Below are 18,726 nucleotides of genomic sequence, written 5' to 3'. Positions count from 1 at the left end.
ATAATGCTTGAAGCGTACGGCCTGTCGGAAGTTAATTACCAATATTACCATGATTTGGGATATAGCACCCCTATAGGCCAATGAGGGAGGGGTTTGTCTACTCCATCCCCTCCCCCGGGGGGGTCCCCACAGCAGGGAGGAGAGGCCAGGCCTATAACTCTGTCCCTTGGCTTACTAAAGTCCTGTGGCATCAGACTGTATGGACTGCAAAGCCCTGTGTGGATTAGGGAAGTCTGCCTCTAGTGGCTGACAATGTCACTGCAGGTTTCAACCACATGGACACATTTAAATTAATTAAAATTAAGTAATGCACTTAAAAAACAAACAAACCCCAAGGTGCATATTCCTAGGGTCCCCTTAGTATGCATGCCAAGTTTCAGGTGTCTAGGTTCCACAGTTTTGGTGCTGATGGATGGACGGACAGACACATATCCTCATTATTATTATTATTATTATTATTAACAACAACAACAATAATGCATCTCTATTGTGTTTTAGAGTGTTTAAAGCATGTTTGCATACATTTCTCTAATTCACTAAAGGACATCTATGTGCACAGGCAACCATGTGCAGCCAATAAAGTTGATGCGCACTGAATGCATGTTGCCATGCACATTGGGACGCGTCACTGGGCCCTCACGAAAACAGCTGGCCATGTTTTCTGATGGGCAGGGTGAGTGCTGACCCCTATCCAGAGCCACCAGTACTTCTGCACAACTAGATCTTTAGTCGGGCCTTGATTTCAGTATTCTTTACCACAGCCCTGCAGGGTAGATTGGTATTATTGTCCCCTTGTTCTGGATTTGCAGGGAGGAAGGGACTGAGAGTGTGTGTGTGCGGGAGAGAGATTAGATAGCCTAAAACACCACCATGTGACTTTATGGCTAAGATGGGATTTGAGCTGTTTTGCAAGAAAGCCTAGAAACAGAGTATTCAAAAAATATATTTTAGCTAGATGTTTTGGCTTCTACCATCCTCAGTAGCTGGGTTGTGCATATATAGGGAGTTGTGGCTTTTGCCTCCTCTTCTCTCAGATGAAGAATGCTGTGTAACTCAAAACTTGCTTCCTCCCACATGAGTAGAAGTTGGCTCAGTGAAAGATCAGCTGCCTCAGCTCTTTCAGAGTGTTGTCTCCGTCAGTCAGGCTGCTCACTTGCAGATAGTCTGGAGAGGGAAGTCTTAGAAAATGATTTCGTCTGGGCTTGTCTGGGCTTGTTCATTCCCCACATATAAGAGATTCGGGGAGAAATACAGGCTGCTTTAGTTCACACAAGCCCTATCCTGGTACAGCAGCATCCACAATCGGAATCCTGGCGTTTCCCTTTCATTTCAGGTAAACTAACTTCGTGTATGTGTGTGTGTGTGTGTGTGTGAGACTGTGTGTGTTTGTCTGTGTGACTGCGTATGTGTCTGATTGTGCACCTCTGTGTGTGTGTGTACGTATAGGTATGTATGGGATTGTGTGTATGCAGAAATGTATGTTCTGCCACTATGCAGAGGTAGCGCATGATGTGCAATGCGCAACATGTGTCCCTGGGTGCGTGTCAGTTCAAAATGAGACTGCTGTGGGAAAAGTACGAGACATTCACCAATTGTGATTTGGGATGTGCCAAGTTGCAGAGTGGGGCCTTGACTCCCTGCAGATGTACCGAAGGTATATGAATTATCTGTGGCTGCTGCAGCTGGGAGAAGGTAGGCATCAGCCAGGCTGGGCAGATGCACATGATGCAAAGCCTATGGTGGGACCAATGGGCTGACTGCACTGCCATTCTCACTTTTGATATGGGTTGCCAGAAAGAGCAGAACGGCGGCCTGGCTGGAGGTGAGGAGGGGTGGAAGAGGCAGGACCTTTCATAGTACTGCAAGCTATTGGGTCTGGCACCAAGTGAACGTAGGGGGAGAGACAGCAATAAGTAAAGGCTGGAGTGTGTGTGTGGGGTGGAGGGGATGGCTTCTTTAGAGTTCTGGCTGGTTCTGAGTGAAACCCAGAGCGGGTTCACCGCCCCACTGGCATCAGGCCACCAGCCTCCACCGATCTACATACCCCACCCCTTCTGCCCATCACCCGTTAAGCACAGGCTCCCACAACCCTCCAGATGTTTTGGACTACAACACCCAGCATCCCTGACCACTGGCCATGCTGGCTGGGGCTGATGGAAGCTGAAATCCCAAACATCTTCAAAGCAGCTCTGTTTGTCCAGCTGGCTCACATCCAATTTCTGACGTGGCCCTCCGTGGCACGAACAAACCGATAGGCCCTTGTTTCGTTGTCAGCACTCACCGCTGAGCTGCAGGCCAAACTGGGCTGAAAACCCACCAGTTTTCAACGTGGATCTGCCCTGATGGTCTAGAAAGAGGGTGCAGGAGGTCTCCGATTTTAACTGCCAAAGGAGAGCATGGGGGAGGAGTGCAGGATCCTCTCCGTCCCATCTGGCTGGCTGGGGTTTACTTCCCCGCAACGCCCCCCTCTGCTCACATTTTATTGATTGATTGATTGATTGATTGCATTTATACCCCACCTTTTTTCCTCTTGCAAGGAACCCAAGGCTGCTTACATGATCCTCCTCCTCTCCATTTTATCCTCACAACACCAGCCCTGCGAGGTGGGTTGGGCTGAGAGTCTGTGACTGGCCCAAAGTCCCCCAGTGAGCTTCCGTGGCCGAGTGGGGACTAGAACCCCGATCTCCCGGCTCCTAGTCCGACACTCTTGCTGCTGCACCACGCTGGCTCCCCACGTGCCGTTCCCCCAGAAGAGCTCATTTCCAATCCAATGTTCCCCTGCAATGCGCAACCGCAGGGTTGCGTTAGGTGTGTTTCGGTTCAGCCAGGGAACGTCGGAAGCTGCCTTAGACTGAGTCAGCCCCTTGGTCCACCTAGCGCAGTATTGCCGGCACTGACTGGCAGCGGCCGTCCGGGTTTCGGGCAGAATTTTTTCTGGCCCAACCTGGAGATCCCGGGGATCAAACCTGGGGCCTTTTGCATGCAAAGCAGCGGGTCTACCAAGCCTTCCCATAGTCCTTGGGCAACAATGAGGCCCAACAGGATGGCCAGTGCCTCTAATGAATGAACTGAACATGGGCCCCCAAGCATGCCCCAGAACTAGTGCCACCTCCAGGTCTTGAGGGCCCTTGGGCAAGATGGCCTCAATGGACCCTCTCCCTCTGAGTGTCGACCTTCGCACCGCCATTCTCACCAGCTGCTCCTCCTCCACCTTGCTCCCGCTTGCTGGCTGGACAGGCAGAGCGCCAGGGAGCAAGGAGGCCGCGGCATCTCCTGCTCTTCTCACCTCCACCGTTGTCTGGGCCGGAGCGAGGGGCAGGGGAACAAGCAGCTTGCAGTGGGGAGGAGGAGGAGCGACTCCAGGGGGCTCTTGTCAGTGGGCACCTGCCGGGATGTGGGCCCTTGCCGACCCTGCCCAGAACCCTCTAGGCACCACATAGAAACCTTTTTGCTATGGAGGGCCGCTGACCTATGGGAAAAATCAACTGGGAGGCAGCAACCAATTGGGGGGGAGGTGCCAGATCGGATGGGGGGCAGAGCCAGCATCCAAAGGGTGTGGAATTCACCACACTGCAGGGTTAAGAACATCAGAAGAGCCCTGCTGGATCAGGCCCAGGGTCCATCTAGTCCAGCATTCTGTTCACACAGTGGCCAACCAGCTGCCCACGGGAAACCCACAAGCAGGACAGGTGTGCAACAGCACCCTCCCGCCCATGTTCCCCAGCAACTGGTGTACAGAGGCAGACTGCCTCTGATGTTGGAGGTAGCACATAGCCATCAGGACTGGTAGCCATTGACAGTCTTCTCCTCCAGGAATTTGTCCAGTCCACTTTTAAAGCCATCCAAATTGGTGGCCTTCTCTACATCTTGTGGTAGCAAATTCCATAGTTTAACTCTGCGCTGTGTGAAGAAGGACTTTTATCTGTCCTGAATCTTCCACCAATCAGCTTCATGGGATGACCCCACTGGATTCCAACGTTAGGACAGAAAGAGAAAAATGTCTCCCTCTCCACTTTCCCCACACCAGGCATTATTTTGTACACCTCTATCATGTCTCCCCTTACTGCCCTTTTCCCCAAGCTCAACAATCTCAGCTGTGTTGTAACCTTCCCTTGTAGGGGAGATGCTCCAGCCCCTGGATAGTTTTAGTTGCTCTTTTCTGCACTTTTTCCAACTCCACAATATTCTTTTTTAGGTGCAGTGACCAGAACTGTACACAGTATTCCAAGTGTGGTCGCACCATAGATTTGTGTAAGGGGAGTATGATGCTGGCAGTTTTATTTTCAATTCCTTTTCTACCTAACATGGAATTTACCTTTTTCACAGCTGCTACCCGCTGACTTGACATTTTCATGGAGCTGTCCACCACATCCTGAAGATATCTGTCTTGATCGGTCACCGGTAGCTCAGATCCCATCCGGTTGTACTTGAAGTAGGGATTTTTTGCCCTAACGTGCATCACTTTACACAGGCTTACATTGAACAACATTTGCCATTTGGATGCTCATTCTCCCATTTGGGTAGATCTTCTTGGAGCTCCTCACAATCCTGTTTTGCATTAACCTCCCTCTTAGCTCTTTCTCTCTCTATGCCAACTTGTTCCTTCTCTGCCTCATTACCTTTTGCGCACACTCACATGCACGCACATGAAGCTGAAGAGGAAGCAGTTCCCAGGAGGTGAGGAAGGGGGCTGTCTAGATGATGCTGTTGGCCACATGAAATGCTGGCGTCCGGCCCGAGGTTTCCCACCCCAGCCCGACAATGTGCCACGTTTCTGTGGCAGACCTGCAGAGGGCAAAGCAGTTAAGACAGGCAGGCTATCCCAGGGATACCGAGTGTGGAAACTGCAAGCTGCTTTGGGCGAGGGGTCTCTTGAGACATCTTCCGAGGCCAAAGGAATTCCAGAGTACTTCACTCCAAGCTGGAAAGCATTAAAAGACACATGCGCAACTCAGATAATCAACCTGTCGGTCTGATCTAAAAAAGTCGGTGAAGTATTTGCATGAAACAAGGAAAACGTGGAATTCATGAATTTGGAGAAGACAAGTGCAACAAAATGTTGCAGTGTGCTTGATGTTGCAGCACAATTTTCAGGGCTCCAGCCACTCCATTCAAGGCCCCCTCCTTCCAGTTCTCTGTTCTCTCCCCTCAAGAACCAGTCAGCATTCTTGGCCCCTGAGCACAGCTGGTCTTCATTGGGATGTCTTTGGGTGTCATCCCCCAGTCTTTTATCCATAAAGATTTCTATTCATTTCTTCAAAACATGAGGTTCCCCCCACCAAGCCTGTTGAAACTTCCCTCTTGTGCATGGGTAGCACACACATAAGCAACGGCACTCACAGGTTGGATATCGGAAATAGAGGGTATGATATTATGCCACCAGGTCCTGTGTCCATACACTCAGAACCAAGTCCAGTACTATGCTGAATGGGATTTACTCTTAGGTGAGCGTGCCTGGTTTCAGCCTTCAAGAATTTTGGAAATCCAAAATGACTTTAATTGAGTCATTAAAGCAAAGTGCTTGGTTAAGGTTTCCCAAATCGTATTTGTGTGTGTTTGGGGGTGGGCGGGCGACAATCACATGACATTTATTGATGGTATTGTATTTATGGATAGTGTGCGTGCGTGTGTGTGTGCGCACGCATGTGCATACCCGTGCATAGTATTTGTTAAATAAAATCTGTAATCAAAAGAAGTAACTAAAGTGAAACACCTTCTTTCATTTCTGTTAAAGAAAATACACATTACTTTAATACAAAGTAATTTGGATAATTTTGGGAAAACCAGCATATAAATATATATGTAGGGTTCTGTTGCACTCGTGTCCTGCTTGTGGGTCTCCCGTGGGCAGCTGGTTGGCCCCTGTGTGAACAGAATGCTGGACTAGATGGACCCTTGTTCTGATCCAGCAGGGCCCTTCTTATGTTAATAAATAAGGGAAATAAATAGTAATAGATTAGATGACCTCAAACAGCCTTCCTTCCCCAAGCTGCTGCTCTCTGGATGTGTCTGGACTACAAATTGCATTGTCCACAGAAAGCAAGGCCATTGGCCATGCTGACCGGGGATTATGGGAGTTGTTGTCCAGCAGAGGCAGAAGGTGCCAGGTTATGGGGGAGGGCTGACCGATAAGAATGCGTATGTGTTGAAACTGTGCCATGATTTTAAAGTAAAGTGTTTAGTTGTTTAAAAGAGCTTGAATGGGTTGGTAGCCCAAATATATATTGTACAAAACAAAGCACAAAATGCTGGATGTCCACATTTTGGGAGTGTTGTTGCTGTCTCTCAGTAGTTAACTTTTAATTTCTTGCAGACCACACGAGGCCTGAGGCTTCAGAAACTGGACAACGCCACTTCTGTGATGCTGCGGTGATCCAATGAGGTTAGTCAATATTATTGTTGCTGCTCTTGTTGTTAGCATTATTACATTTATATCCTGCCTTTTTTCCTCTTGCAAGGAACCCAAGGCGGCTTACATGATTCTCCTCCTTCTCCTCTGCATTTTATCCTCACAACAACCCTGTGAGGTAGGTGAGGCTGAGAGTCAGTCACTGGGCCAAAGTCGCCCAGTGAGCTTCATGACCAAGTGGGGACTAGAAAACAGATCTCCTGAGTCCCAGCCCAACATTCTTTCCACTATATCACACTACATCCACGGCTTCCTTTACATTCTTGTTATTGATTGATTTATTACATTAATCATAGTATCATAGAATAGCAGGGTTGGAAGGGGCCTACAAGGCCATCAAGTCCAACCCCTGCTCAATGCAGGAATCCAAGTCAGAGTATCCCTGACAGGTGGCCTTTTTTCCTCCATGGAGCCCAAGATGGCTCACATGCAGAGATGTCAGAGGCATCTGTCCAGGCAGTCAAGTCCGCCATGTTTTTGGTGGCTCGGCCCCCCAGACCCCAGCTCACTTGTCCTTGAACTGTCCCGACTCAACCTGTACGAGTCAGGCTAGCTCATGGACTTCTGCCACCTGCACCATCATGTGCAAACCCCTTGCACTCTCCCTGCCGATGCCAACATGGGCAAGGAGAGTATGAGGGGTTTTGCACACGGCGGCTGTGGAGGGAACTTTCCCCCTTTGCAGAAGCGCATTTTTCTGAAAAATTACTGCTGTAATTTGCACAAATTGTGGCCATGATTTGCGCAACTTGTGGTTGTGATTTGCGCAACTTGTGGTTGTGATTTGCGCAAATTGCAGCCGTAATTTTGCAGGAAAATGCACTTCCGCAAAGGGGGGGGGAAGTTCCCAGATTTCAGGAACAAACCCCGGCTGAGCATGGTCCTCCGCCTCTCCACTTAATCCTCACACCTCTGTGAGGTAGGTTAGGCTTAGAGTCAGCAACTGGCCCAAAGTCACCCATAGGTTTGCACCTGAAATGAATGAATAAATCTGGATCTACTGGTAAATCTCTGGGCAATCGGCAGTCGATCAGCATGGCTATCTGACTCCCAGTTGTTGAATCATAGTAGCAGCAACTAAATGGCTCCCCTGCTCCACCCACCCCGATTTATACTGCTGAATCATGTTTCCAGTTTTCAAGAAGGCACGCTAATCCCTACACCGGCCTAACCAGGTGGGCCAGCTCACAGAGATGTCAGCTTTCTGAGGAGCTGTTCTTGCTCCCTCCACCCCCCAGTGAAGGCAGAGGAAGAGAAGCAACCTGGGCAAAGGGCAGCTCACACCCTTCAAAGTACACAGAGAACCAGGACTGAGTCACAGGCACGGGGAGCCAAGAGCCAGCAGAAGGAACCGGTCCGGCAAAGCGACCTCCAAAGGGCAGGAGCAATTATGCAACTTTGTAAAACAGCCGCCTCCTGGGTTAGTCATTCCCAGACCTTGCGCTAGAGCAGAGCAGCTGAGTGCCGCGCGGGTTTGCCACGTGAGAAGTATGTTCATGACATCATTCAAGGTTCTTGGGTGAGGCCAAAGCTCACGGCCACCTAGGGGGCTTCCCGCTGCATCTCTGTATGACTCACTGTTCCAGCTTTGCCTGTCCTTCCTTCGTTACGTTTAGAACCCACCATTGCCTCCAAGGAGCCCAAGGCGGCATACACCGTCTCCTCCTCCTCTCTTGGTTTCAAGATTAAGGAATCATAGGGTGGCCTACTTTACAGAGGGCAGTCCTCTATTTGATGGGCCACCCAGTCCTAGTCCAAGTCCAATTTAAAGATTAATGAATCATAGGGTGGCCGGGCGGCTCACTTTACAGAGGGCAGTCCTCTATTTGATGGGCCAAGTCTGGTTTAAAGTCAAAGGACCATAAGGAGGGAAGGCAGGCAAGGGCCTTGGAATTATTTATCGTTTGTTATTTGATTTTTACGTTTAGATCCCACCTTTTCCTCCAAGGAGGTTCACACAATCCTCCTCCTCTCCATTTTATCCTCAGCAGCAACCCTGCGAGGTAGTTTTAGGCCGAGAGTCAGTAACTGGGCCAAAGTCACGCAGTGAGCTTTATGGCTGACTGGGGGCTAAAACCCGGGTCTCCCCAGCCCACCACTGTAACCACTACACCACACTGCCTCTAGATCAGAGCCAGGGGGAGAAGCTCATTTTGCCACGTCTCTGCGTCAGGTGCATTTGGATCATTCAAGCACTCCCACTGCAGAGGGGCAGCAGACTTCTGCATTGTCGGAGCCTCGGAGGAGGCCCCCCGCCGCATCTGTGCGTGAGTCACCACCCTGGGTTGGCTGAATTCCCCTTGGGTGTCATGGCCAGAAGAGCAGTTTCTGCAGAAAGGAACGCAGGAAGTGGGTTCCAGCGAAGGCCATTCTTCTTTGGAAACCATCTCAGACCAGCCTTTTCTCTTGTTTTGGAATGTAAGAAGGACATGGGCTTGTCGCTTTTATTCAAGGGAGCCTGGGGGAGCGAGATAGACGGTACAAGTTCTTAATTCCTAAAGTGAGAAATTTCAAGGGTGTGTGTGCAGGGCCGGCACCGAGGGCAGGCCCGGTCGGGCACTTGCCCAGGGCCCACACCCCAGCAGGGGCCCGCTGACAAGAGTCCCCTGGAGTCGCTCCTCCTCTTCACCAGTGCAACTTGCTTGCTCCTCTGCCCCTCGCTCCTGCCCAGACAGCAGAGTTGCAGAGAAGGAGGAGCAGGAGATGCCGCGGCCTGCTTGCTCCCTGGCTCTCTGCCTGCCAAGCCAGCAAGATCTGGCGCTGAGAAGGCAGGTCGCTGAGGGAGGGGGCCCCATGGTTCTGCCTAAGGGCCCTCCAAAACCTGGAGCCAGCACTGCGGGTGTCTCCTCCACCACCTCGTTTCAACCGGAAAGGTTCGCAAGGCAATTTACAAAAGAAAAACGAAAACCCGTTTTAAAAAATAATCTTAAGAAGAGAAACTAAAATGAATTGTGGGGGGGGGGAGAAGGAGGACTAGCATCTTTGTTTGTTTGTTTTTAAATGAGATTCTCAGGAAGCCGAATGTGACAGCCAGTGGCCCCCTGTGTGAGTACGGCCCAGCTCTGAGCCATGGGCAGCATGTGTCTCAGGTCGTGGAATGGCGCAGCATACACAGATGGGGCGGGGGGGGGAGAGTTGCCAAAATCTTACAAATTGGGTGGAGCAGAGGGCGGGGGGTGGAGTGTTCCTACTCCAGTTGACTTCAGAACTTTCTGTATCCAGATCTATGGGTTGAGATGATTAATCCACACCCCCTGCCTCCCTCCCTCCCTCCCTCTCCCCCCTCCTCCCGCCCTTCCTTCCTGCTTTCCTTTTTTTAGAAGCCAAAGAAAGACATATATACTCACCTCAAAGGCATCTCACCTGCCCTCCCCCCTACGCCCTGCAGAAGTGCTTGTTCAGGTGTGACCAGGGCGATGTGCAGGTGTGGAATATCCTGGGACTTTCTGCCCATGAGGACAAGGTTGGTCTTTTGCGGAGGGGTGAGTGTGTGTGTGTGTGTGTGTGTGTGTGTCAACATCAGGTGAAAGTGCCGCCGGGGGCCCCACCCACGGGGAGGAGGAGGAGTGTTCCTTCTGCACGCTGGCTGATATCCCAGGCAATTGTCCTGTTGTCTAAGAAGGAAGAAGATGCTAAAACTGAAGAGGTTAATGACATAGGTAAATGCTACTTCTTCCTTTATTTCTTTTTCCCACCCACCCACCCTCTTTCTGTCTGTCTGTCTGTCTGGCTGGCTTTTTTCTTCCTTTTTCCTTTTTGTTTTTCTTACCCTCCTTCCATTTTCTATTCTATCCTCCCTCCCTCCCCTTTCTTTTTCTTTTCCTCCTATCTTTTCTTTTTCTTTCTCCCTTCCCTTCCTTTTCTATTCTATTTCTCTTCCCTCCATTCATTCCTTCCTTTTTCGTTCACTCCCTCCCTGCTTGTGCAAGACAACCAATCGGTTTTTAAACCTGTTGTTACATGGAAACCAGGTCTTTCTTTTTCCTTCCTTCCTTCCTTCCTTCCCTCCCTCCCACCCTCCCTCCCTCCTTGCTTGTGCAAGACAACCAATTGGTTTTTAAATCTGTTGTTACATGGAAAGCAGGTTTTTCTTTTTTCTTTTCCTTCCTTCCTTCCCTTCTTCTTTGTGCAAGATCTTGTGCCTCCTAAAAACACATCTGCATGGCTTTCATTCTAGGGATTGGATGGGTCATAGAGAAAGATCCCCCACACTATATACTCAAGCTGTTCCGAAATGTTTGGACATTTTACTCTTTTTCGAAGGATGTAGATTTTACAACTAAACTTTGGCTGTTGGACTTGATCACCTGCTCAGTGATGCTTTAAAAAATGTCCTTTGTCAGTGTCTCTTACATTTCTAAAAAGTTATGCAAAGAATTCCGTATCATACCCTCAATTCTGAGAGTTTGTTTAGTGAGTTTTATGCATAGGAAATGCTGAATTTGAATCTTGCCTCTGGCACGAGAGTGCTTGGTGTCTTTAGAGAAATCAGAGAGGTTTTTTTTCACCCTTTGCCCCACATCTGTGATTTAGGGATAATGATCCTGACCTACTTCACAGGGTTGTTGTTACAACAAGATATCATATGTGAAGTGAATACATGCAAGTGCTGTATATGTATTAAGTAATCCTATTAATTCTGCTGCAAAAGTGGCTGATTTCTGCACCTTACATAATTTCCTCAAATTCATCAAGGTTTGCCCATCCTAGAACATTAATTCCATTTCCACCAGTCATGGGTTTGGGTTAACGAGCTGCAGAAGGCACAGAAGACTCTTCTTATCACTGAACATCCTCACCTGCCTCATTCTGGCTGCTGACATTTCAAACCCGATGTTCCCTGCACTGCTTTTTGAGCCTCTTTTTGCCACCTTGAGGACTGGAAACTTGGCACGTGTGCATGTTTGTTTTCGTGTGTGTGTTCATGTGTGTTTAATGAGAGCTGAGATGATCTTTCTCATCTCTGGATGCAGACTTCTGCATCCAGTGCAGTGTGCAATGGCCCTGCCCCAGAATGAGTTGGGATTGGGTTACAGATTTAGCCTTGGCCCTGGCGTGATATTGTTCTCGAATGATGGCATTTTCTTCCCGTCTTGTGCTAAATTCCATGTCCCCTTGAACATGCCTTCCTTCCCTTTTCTTCTCTCTCTTCTTTTTCATGCGCAAAGCGGTATTCCCCTTTTACTCCTACGTGCCGGTATAGTTCCCCTTTCCTTGGTGGTGCAGCTGTGTGCATGACTCAAGATGAGCTCCACGGGTCTGCGATGATTCACTAGGCACCCGTGTTCCGCCCTCCAGAATCCCGCTGTGGTTTCTTTTTGAGCATTCTGTTTTGGGAGAAGCAGGGCGGAGGTGGGACGGAGAGTATAGGCCTGTTGTAGCGTAATGATTGAGCCCTAGAGCATCAATATGGCCTGTAACGACAAAGGGTAAACCAGTGAACGCAGAGGTGCTGAACTGCAGGATCGTGGGCCAAATTCGGCCTGCTTGGGAGCCCAAATCCAGCCCTCCCGGGAGCCCAGATCTGCCCCTCTTCCCTGACCTCACCCCTGGTTGCCCATTGTTTGGTGGTCTCCTGGCTCTTGTGTGGTTTTGTTTTCTCCACTCTAAAAAGTTGAAATGCTTTTCCTAGGGCTTAGTGACTGACAATAAGAGCTTTAAGCTAAAGTATGCTGGTATTTTTGGCCCCGCCCCTTTTGCCTTCAGCCCCGCCCACCACCAGAATGTGGCCCCCGAGAGCTTCTCTGAAGTTGAATTTGGCACTTGGGCTGAAAGAGGTTCTGCACCCCTGAATTAAGGGATTTGCTGAAAGCCTGCGCTCCCAACTTTACTTTCACATTAGGGCAAGCCTCCCCCAACCTGGTTCCCTTCAGAGGTTTTGGGCTTCAACTCCCATCAGCCCTAGCCAGTATGGCCCATGGTCAGGAATCCTGGGAGTTGTAGTCCAAAACATCTGGAGGGCCCCAGGTTGGGGGAAGACTGCATTAGCGAGAGCTTGGCCCAAGTCAGAGCAGCGCTTCCTCATTCTCTCTGCATTTGGTGTGAAAAAGTGCCCCAGAATCCTTTGCAGTGGTGCAAGGGATTATGGGAGGTGCTTAGTTCCCACGGGGCTGGCCAGCCAACCACGACGGAGGCAGTGTGTGCGAGACCTTGGGTGTGGCAGCAGCGCTGTGGCAGGGAAGGAGGACATCACACCAACTCTGAGCGCCGCTAACAAGGATACTGGTGACAGGGGCAGCAAAGACATTTTGGTGCCAAAGGGCATCCCCTGGTGATAAAAACGGCATAATAAATTAAATAATTGACCTTTTGCTTCCCTTTAATGCTATCCCAGTGCTATCACCTGAGGTTGCCTCATAGTAGGACTGGCCCTCCTTTCTAGATAAATTTCCTCCTCCTTTTCTTCGTCTTGTTGCTGCTGTATTATCATCGTCGGCGTTGTCATCATCATCCTGCCCTTCCTTGAAGAACACAGGATGGTGTACACCATTCTACTGCCCCCCGTTTTATCCTCACAACAACCCTGTGAAGTAGGCAGGGCCGGTGTCAAGGGCAGGTTGGGCACCTGCCAAGGGCCCGCACCCCAGCAGCGGCCTCAGTGACAAGAGCCCCCTGGCCGTGCTCCTCCTCTTCCCCGCTGCACCCTGCTTGTTCCGCTGCCCCTCGCTCTGGCCTAGGCAACAGTGGTGGACGAGCAGCAGATGCTGCGCCTCCTTGCTCCCTGGCTCTCTGCCTGTCCTGCAAGCAGGTCGTAGCAATGACGAGAGGATGAGGAGCAATAGCACATGGTGACGATGGCAGTGAGAAGGGAGACTCTCTGAGGGAGGGGGCCCACGGAGGGTGTCTCGCCCAAGGGCCCTCAAAAATCGACAGCTGACTCTGGAGGTAGGTCAGCTGAGAGTTGATGCTTGATTCTTCTCTCGCCCCAAAGAATCCTGGGCGTTGTAGTTCAGAGAAGGTGCCGAGTGTTCACCTAAGCAACCCTTTCTGGAACTACAGTTCTCAGGATTCCCTGAGGAAAGGGAGTGGCCATGAAACCAGTTTAAATCAGTGCCCCCCTAATCAGCCTTCTAGTCCTCTTTCTTTTCTTTTTTTAATTCAAAGTTGGTTATGCTCTGTCTGTTTTCTTGTTGTTGTTCCCAGGGCATTTATCTTCTCGAAAAAGGACAAGACAGATAGGAAGCTTTTTCCTCTTGGCCGGCGCCGCGGAGCCATCTCTGTGAGTGTTTCTCTGGCAGTGTCTTAGCTGGTTGTTGTGTGCAACGACTGAGGAAGCAATCAGCAAGAATACTGCCCCAGAAGTGCTGCACGTTATCGGGCCTGCTGGACGCATCCTCCTCTTGGAGCCAAAGCAGGAGGAAGCCGGCGATTTCTGGAAACGGGTCCAGCATCTTGCGTCTGCTGTGTGCAGCTCCAAAGAAACCGGCTACACTTCCCAAGCTCCAGAAAACATCTTGGTGCAAGGAATGTCGCATTAGCAAAAAAAAGGCGAGTCGGGGGCGATGTGATAGAAGTGCCTACATTTTTGCATGGTATGGAGCAGGGGTGGGAAACCTCCTTCAGCCTGAAAGCCAAATTCCATTGCAGAGAAGCTTTTGGGGGCTGCATCCCAGTGGTGGGCGGCGCCAAAGGCAATGGGGCGGTGCCAAAGGCAAAAGGGGCGGAGTTCAAAAGACAAGAAATGCCCACTTTAAGCTCTTACAGCCAGTAAGATACCTTAGGAGAGATATTTCAAGCTTTTAGAATGGGGGAAAGTGCACAAAAGCCAGGAAACAAACTATTCGTGGTTGGGGAAAGCGGAAGCCATCTGGGGAAGGCCTGAGGGCCAGATTTGACCACCAGGCGAATCCTGAGGTTCCCTGCCCTTGGTGTAGAAAAAATGGAAGGGAGATTTTTTTTCCCCTCCGCTTCTCATAATAGTAGAACCCAATGGGGTCATCCCATGAAGCTCAGTGGTGGGAGATTCAGGACAGATAGAAGAAACGGCCACTTCACACTATGGAACTTGCTACCACATGATGTAGTGATGGCCGCCAACCTTTAACAGGGAATTTGACAAATTCATGGAGGATCAGGCTATCTATTGATTTATTGTTAACATTTATGTAGCACCTTATTTGCTAAAAAGCCATCAGGGTTGTGTGCTGCAATTTAAAAAAATTAAAAACTTGAAACGTTAAAAAAATTAGAAGATTAAAACATTAGAACATTAAAATGTTTACATAATTGAATTAAAAAGATGTAGCTTCATATCCTTTCTAAAGGCCAAGAGAGTGGTGTCCGGTCATAGTTCTTGATGGAGCGGATTCCATAATTTGGGGACCACACAGGGGAAAGACTTTTTGTGAACCAGCCAGAGAGCTTTGGCCTTTGGGCAGTATAGAAATGTAATTAATAAATAAATAAAGACCTTTCATGCATGCCCACAGCTGGGCCTCTGGGGTGGGGATGTTGGAGAAATCCATTTGGAGGTGGAGTTCGATGGGCTTTCCTAGGCTCAGCCCCCCAAACTTTGTTTCAGTTCCCACTGCGGTGCCTGACCTGATCTACAGTGAGTTGGGCCAGTTTGCAGATTTTCCAGGAGTTTTGCACATTTCCCCTTCAGGTTCCTCAGTTTGTACAAATTTCTGAGCAATTTGCAGAAATTTGGCTGTGATTTGAGCAAACTGCTTGGAAATTCGTGGGAAATTTCTTGGAATTTTGCGCAAATTGCAGAACCTGCAGGGGACAATGACACAAAAACAGTTCCCAGACATTGGGGAAAAGCCCAGAGCTCAGCTCCCAAATACAAATCAAGCTATACATGCCATAATGAAAGAGGCAATCCCTTAAGATAGCTGGGTCCTATGATGTTTAGGGCCTTAAAAAGGTTCGAAGCAACACCTTCAATTGAGCCTGGAAATACAGTATATTATCTACAGGATCAGAGGCATTATGTCTATCTACAGCAGTGGCTGGGGAACACGAGTAGGGGGTTGCTCTTGCGCTCCTGTCCCACTTGTAGGCTTCCCATTGGGGCATCTGGTTTGCTGCTATGGGAACAGAATGCTGGACTCAATAAACCTTTGTTCTGATCCAGCACAGCTCTTCTTACATTCTTATGAAAGGAGGGGATGTTGATTCGGTGTAATACATCTTTGTGGCTAAATCTCAGGCGGTGGCTAAAGGCCAACAGAGCTGTGGGCAGGTCGATGGGTTGCCACCTCCTATTATTGTCTTGGCTCCTGTGTCTTTAGCAGTAGCAAAGAAATGATGCGACTGAAATTTTACTGTCCCTTATCTCTCTTCCAGGGAAAGTGTTGCCCGCTCAACTTTTGCAGGTTAGGCTGTTGTTAAAGGTGCAGGAGCAGGGCCAGGGGGAAAAGTTGGCATCCTTATTCCTGCTTCTGGGTGAATGAGTACAGCTTCCAGGCAAGAGAATTCCAGAATCTCTCTCTCTCATTCTCTCTCTCTCTCCCTCCCTCTCTCTCTTTTTAAGCCCCTTTTTGACTGACCAACCCCTGCAGTTTTGGGTGTATATTTACTCTTTGGGGTGTAACTTGCTAAAAGGCGCTGGTAGGTGATTAAGCCACTTAACTGATGGACTCTTAAATTAACTAATTAAAAGCCTCAGCATTGCAAGAGCTGAATAGCAGCGATAACTTGAGCATATTTAATAAAGATAAGAGAGCCTCTCTCAACTAAACTAAGTGGGCTAACAGCAGAAAGCTGTGAAAATGACTTCCCTAGCCCTCCTGGAGTTACAAAGTATACACTCAATGGGGCTGTCAGAGGTCAACCCCCTACCACAAAGACCCATATTTTAATGAAAGGGACTGCCTGCCCGGAGGTTATTCTGCAGTCATTTCCCTCTAATTCCCATAATGTCAGTGGTGGGCAGCCTGTGCCCCCCTTGGTCAAATTTCATGCAACCCTCACCCTAATTTCAAACCCCCTCTGCAAGTGATCAGTTCAATTCTTTGGTGAGAACAATCTGTTCCTCCTGTGGCAGCCTGCTGGGTGAGGAGTGGGGGAGAGCAAGAGAGCGAGAGAACAGGGTGTCAGAAAGTGTGAGAGAAGGGGGTGTTGGGGAGAGAGAGGGGAGGTATCAGAGAGAGAGAGAAAGGGTGTTGGAAAGAGAGAGGAGGGGATTCCAGAAAGAGAGCGAGGGAGAAAGAAGGGGGTGTCAGACAGAGAGAGAAAGAGGAGTCAGGGAGAGGGAAGGTGCCAGAGAAAGGGAGGGAGGGAGGGAGGGAGGGTGCTGGAGAGAAAGAGAGATTCCAGAAAGGGGGGGGGAGAGAATGGGGTGTCAGAAAGAGAGAGAAGGGGAGAGAGGGGAGGTGCCAGGAAGCAAGAGAGGAGGGAAGGAGGGAGAGAAAGAGAGAGAAGGGACCATCAGAAAAAGAGTAGGGGGTGTCAGAAAAAGAGAGAGAAGGGGTGTTAGAAAAAGATGGGGGAGTCATAGAGAGAATGGGTGTGTGTGAGAGAGAGAGGGGGGGCAGTGTCAGAGAAAGAGGGGGTGTGAGAAAAGAGAAAGAGGGTAGTGTTGTCACAAAGAGAAAAGGATGGACCCGCCCACTTTTGCTCTGGCCCCACCCACTGCCAGCATGGAACCCCACCCCCCAGACAGATTACCCCTGAGGACCTCAACAGAAATAATGTTCCCCATATGCGATTACATAGTGATGGGGGAAAATGCTCTTTGCGTGCTCAGGGACACTCCTCATGGCACAGAAAGGCTACATTGCCTCTGACAATTAACAGAGCATTCTCTGTTGACTCCCAGCCCTTTTCTGAAATGTATTGCCACTTGAGATTTGAGGGCGCAGCCTGTTTTGATGGGCTATTTAGACTTTGCTTTTTAAGCAGGCTTTTAACCTCCAAGCGTGATGGATCTCACTTTGTATTCTTCTCCTTGCTGTTAAGAACCGTCTGCCAGTTGATGTTGTATTTTTAATTAGATGTTTTATTTATTTTTAACATGGTTCTCTGTTTTGAGAACTCGTTGAAAAGCACATTATAAATCCTCCGAGGAATGAAAAGAGTGAGTGTGCAAGGCAAAACTCTGGTTGCAAAAAACTACCTGTAAGAACTAAGCCCAGGTGAACTCTTGGTGTCGCTTGAACCCTGCAAAGGACAGCTCTGGTGAGCCCTCTGCTGAGGGCCCATTTGCACAGTACAGTCGCAGATGTCTGCCTAACATGTGAATGCAGCAAAGCAGGTGTCTTGTCCAAGAACGTTTTCAGGGAGCAAAGATTGGCCTCATCTCACTGGCCAAGATATGCTGAGTAGAAAATCCCCCCAAAATTCAGCAACCAGGCTTTCAACGAACATATCCTTGCGATCATGAGATCTAGAAACTTGTCTCTTCTTTTTAAATGAAAGCTGAGATTCTCTCAGGAAGCTGCATTCTGTGCCAAATGTTCCAGTTCTGGAGTTACATTTGGGTGTTGAACAACAGCTTTGATTGCTTAAGAACCCCACCTTCAGCTAAAGGTTGGGCTGTAAAAGTCCATATTTTTAATCTGCAATTAATTACTGAATTAATTAGGGGCTGAGGTGGCTTAGTGGTTAAGACGCTGAATTGCAGACCGGAAGGTCAGCAGGACAGCAGTTCGAGATCCGAGTGCCGCGTGACGGAGTGAGCTCCGGTCTTCAGTCCCAGCTTCTGCCAACCTAGCAGTTCAAAAGCAAGAAATTGCAAGTAGATAAATAGGTACCGCCTCGGCGGGAAAGGTAACAGCGTTCCGTGCGCCTCGGTGTTCAGTCATGCCGGCCACATGACCACGGAAGCGTCTTCGGACAGCGCTGGCTCTTCGGCTTAGAAATGGGGATGAGCACCGCACCCTAGAGTCGGACACGACTGGTTGGGGACACCTTTACCTTTTTAAATTACTGAATGATCTGGTGAGGCTTCTGTGTTGTGGTTCTTCTTTTCCTCCTCCTTCTCTTAGTGAAATTTGCCTGGTATTTAATAAATTAAAGCAGAACAAATTTCGTGCTTTTGTGTTTGATGCTACCATCTCGAGCCCGGAAAGAGGCGTGCGCCTTTTTCTGTACTTCACCGTCTTGGGTTCTCTCGAATTCACATCCTTCACGCCTGCCCCTCCCGAAACGTGAGGCTCTATGCCTGAGAGGTCTCAAGTGGCCAGGATGAAAACCAGAATATTTCACATATCTCCGCAGTCAAGAGCTGCCCTTCTGCATTCCATCAAGAGCAGAGCGCCTTGGCTGAAAGAAACGCTGCTGTGTGTAGAGCACCTAAAGATGACACTCTGGTTTGTGTTCTGAAAGGACCAGGTCCAACAAACGGAGAAGCCACCCTCCGCCAGCCTGGC

General features: G+C 49.3%; 1 long non-coding RNA gene across 1 annotated transcript; it reads left to right on the top strand.

The window, feature by feature from the left end:
• The first annotated feature begins 1,161 nt into the window (after window positions 1–1,161).
• LOC146335259 (uncharacterized) lies at window positions 1,162–18,374 on the top strand. Its single transcript, XR_014786072.1, has 4 exons — window positions 1,162–1,333; window positions 6,314–6,382; window positions 9,730–9,872; window positions 13,553–18,374. It is a non-coding gene; the product is annotated as an uncharacterized LOC146335259 (long non-coding RNA).
• The last annotated feature ends 352 nt before the right edge of the window (window positions 18,375–18,726 follow it).

This window comes from Heloderma suspectum, chromosome 15 (assembly GCF_057233095.1).
Source record: "Heloderma suspectum isolate Gila_16-S chromosome 15, 16-S_ref, whole genome shotgun sequence".
Lineage (NCBI taxonomy): Eukaryota > Metazoa > Chordata > Lepidosauria > Squamata > Helodermatidae > Heloderma > Heloderma suspectum.
This window is presented reverse-complemented; position numbering and strand designations above follow the sequence as displayed.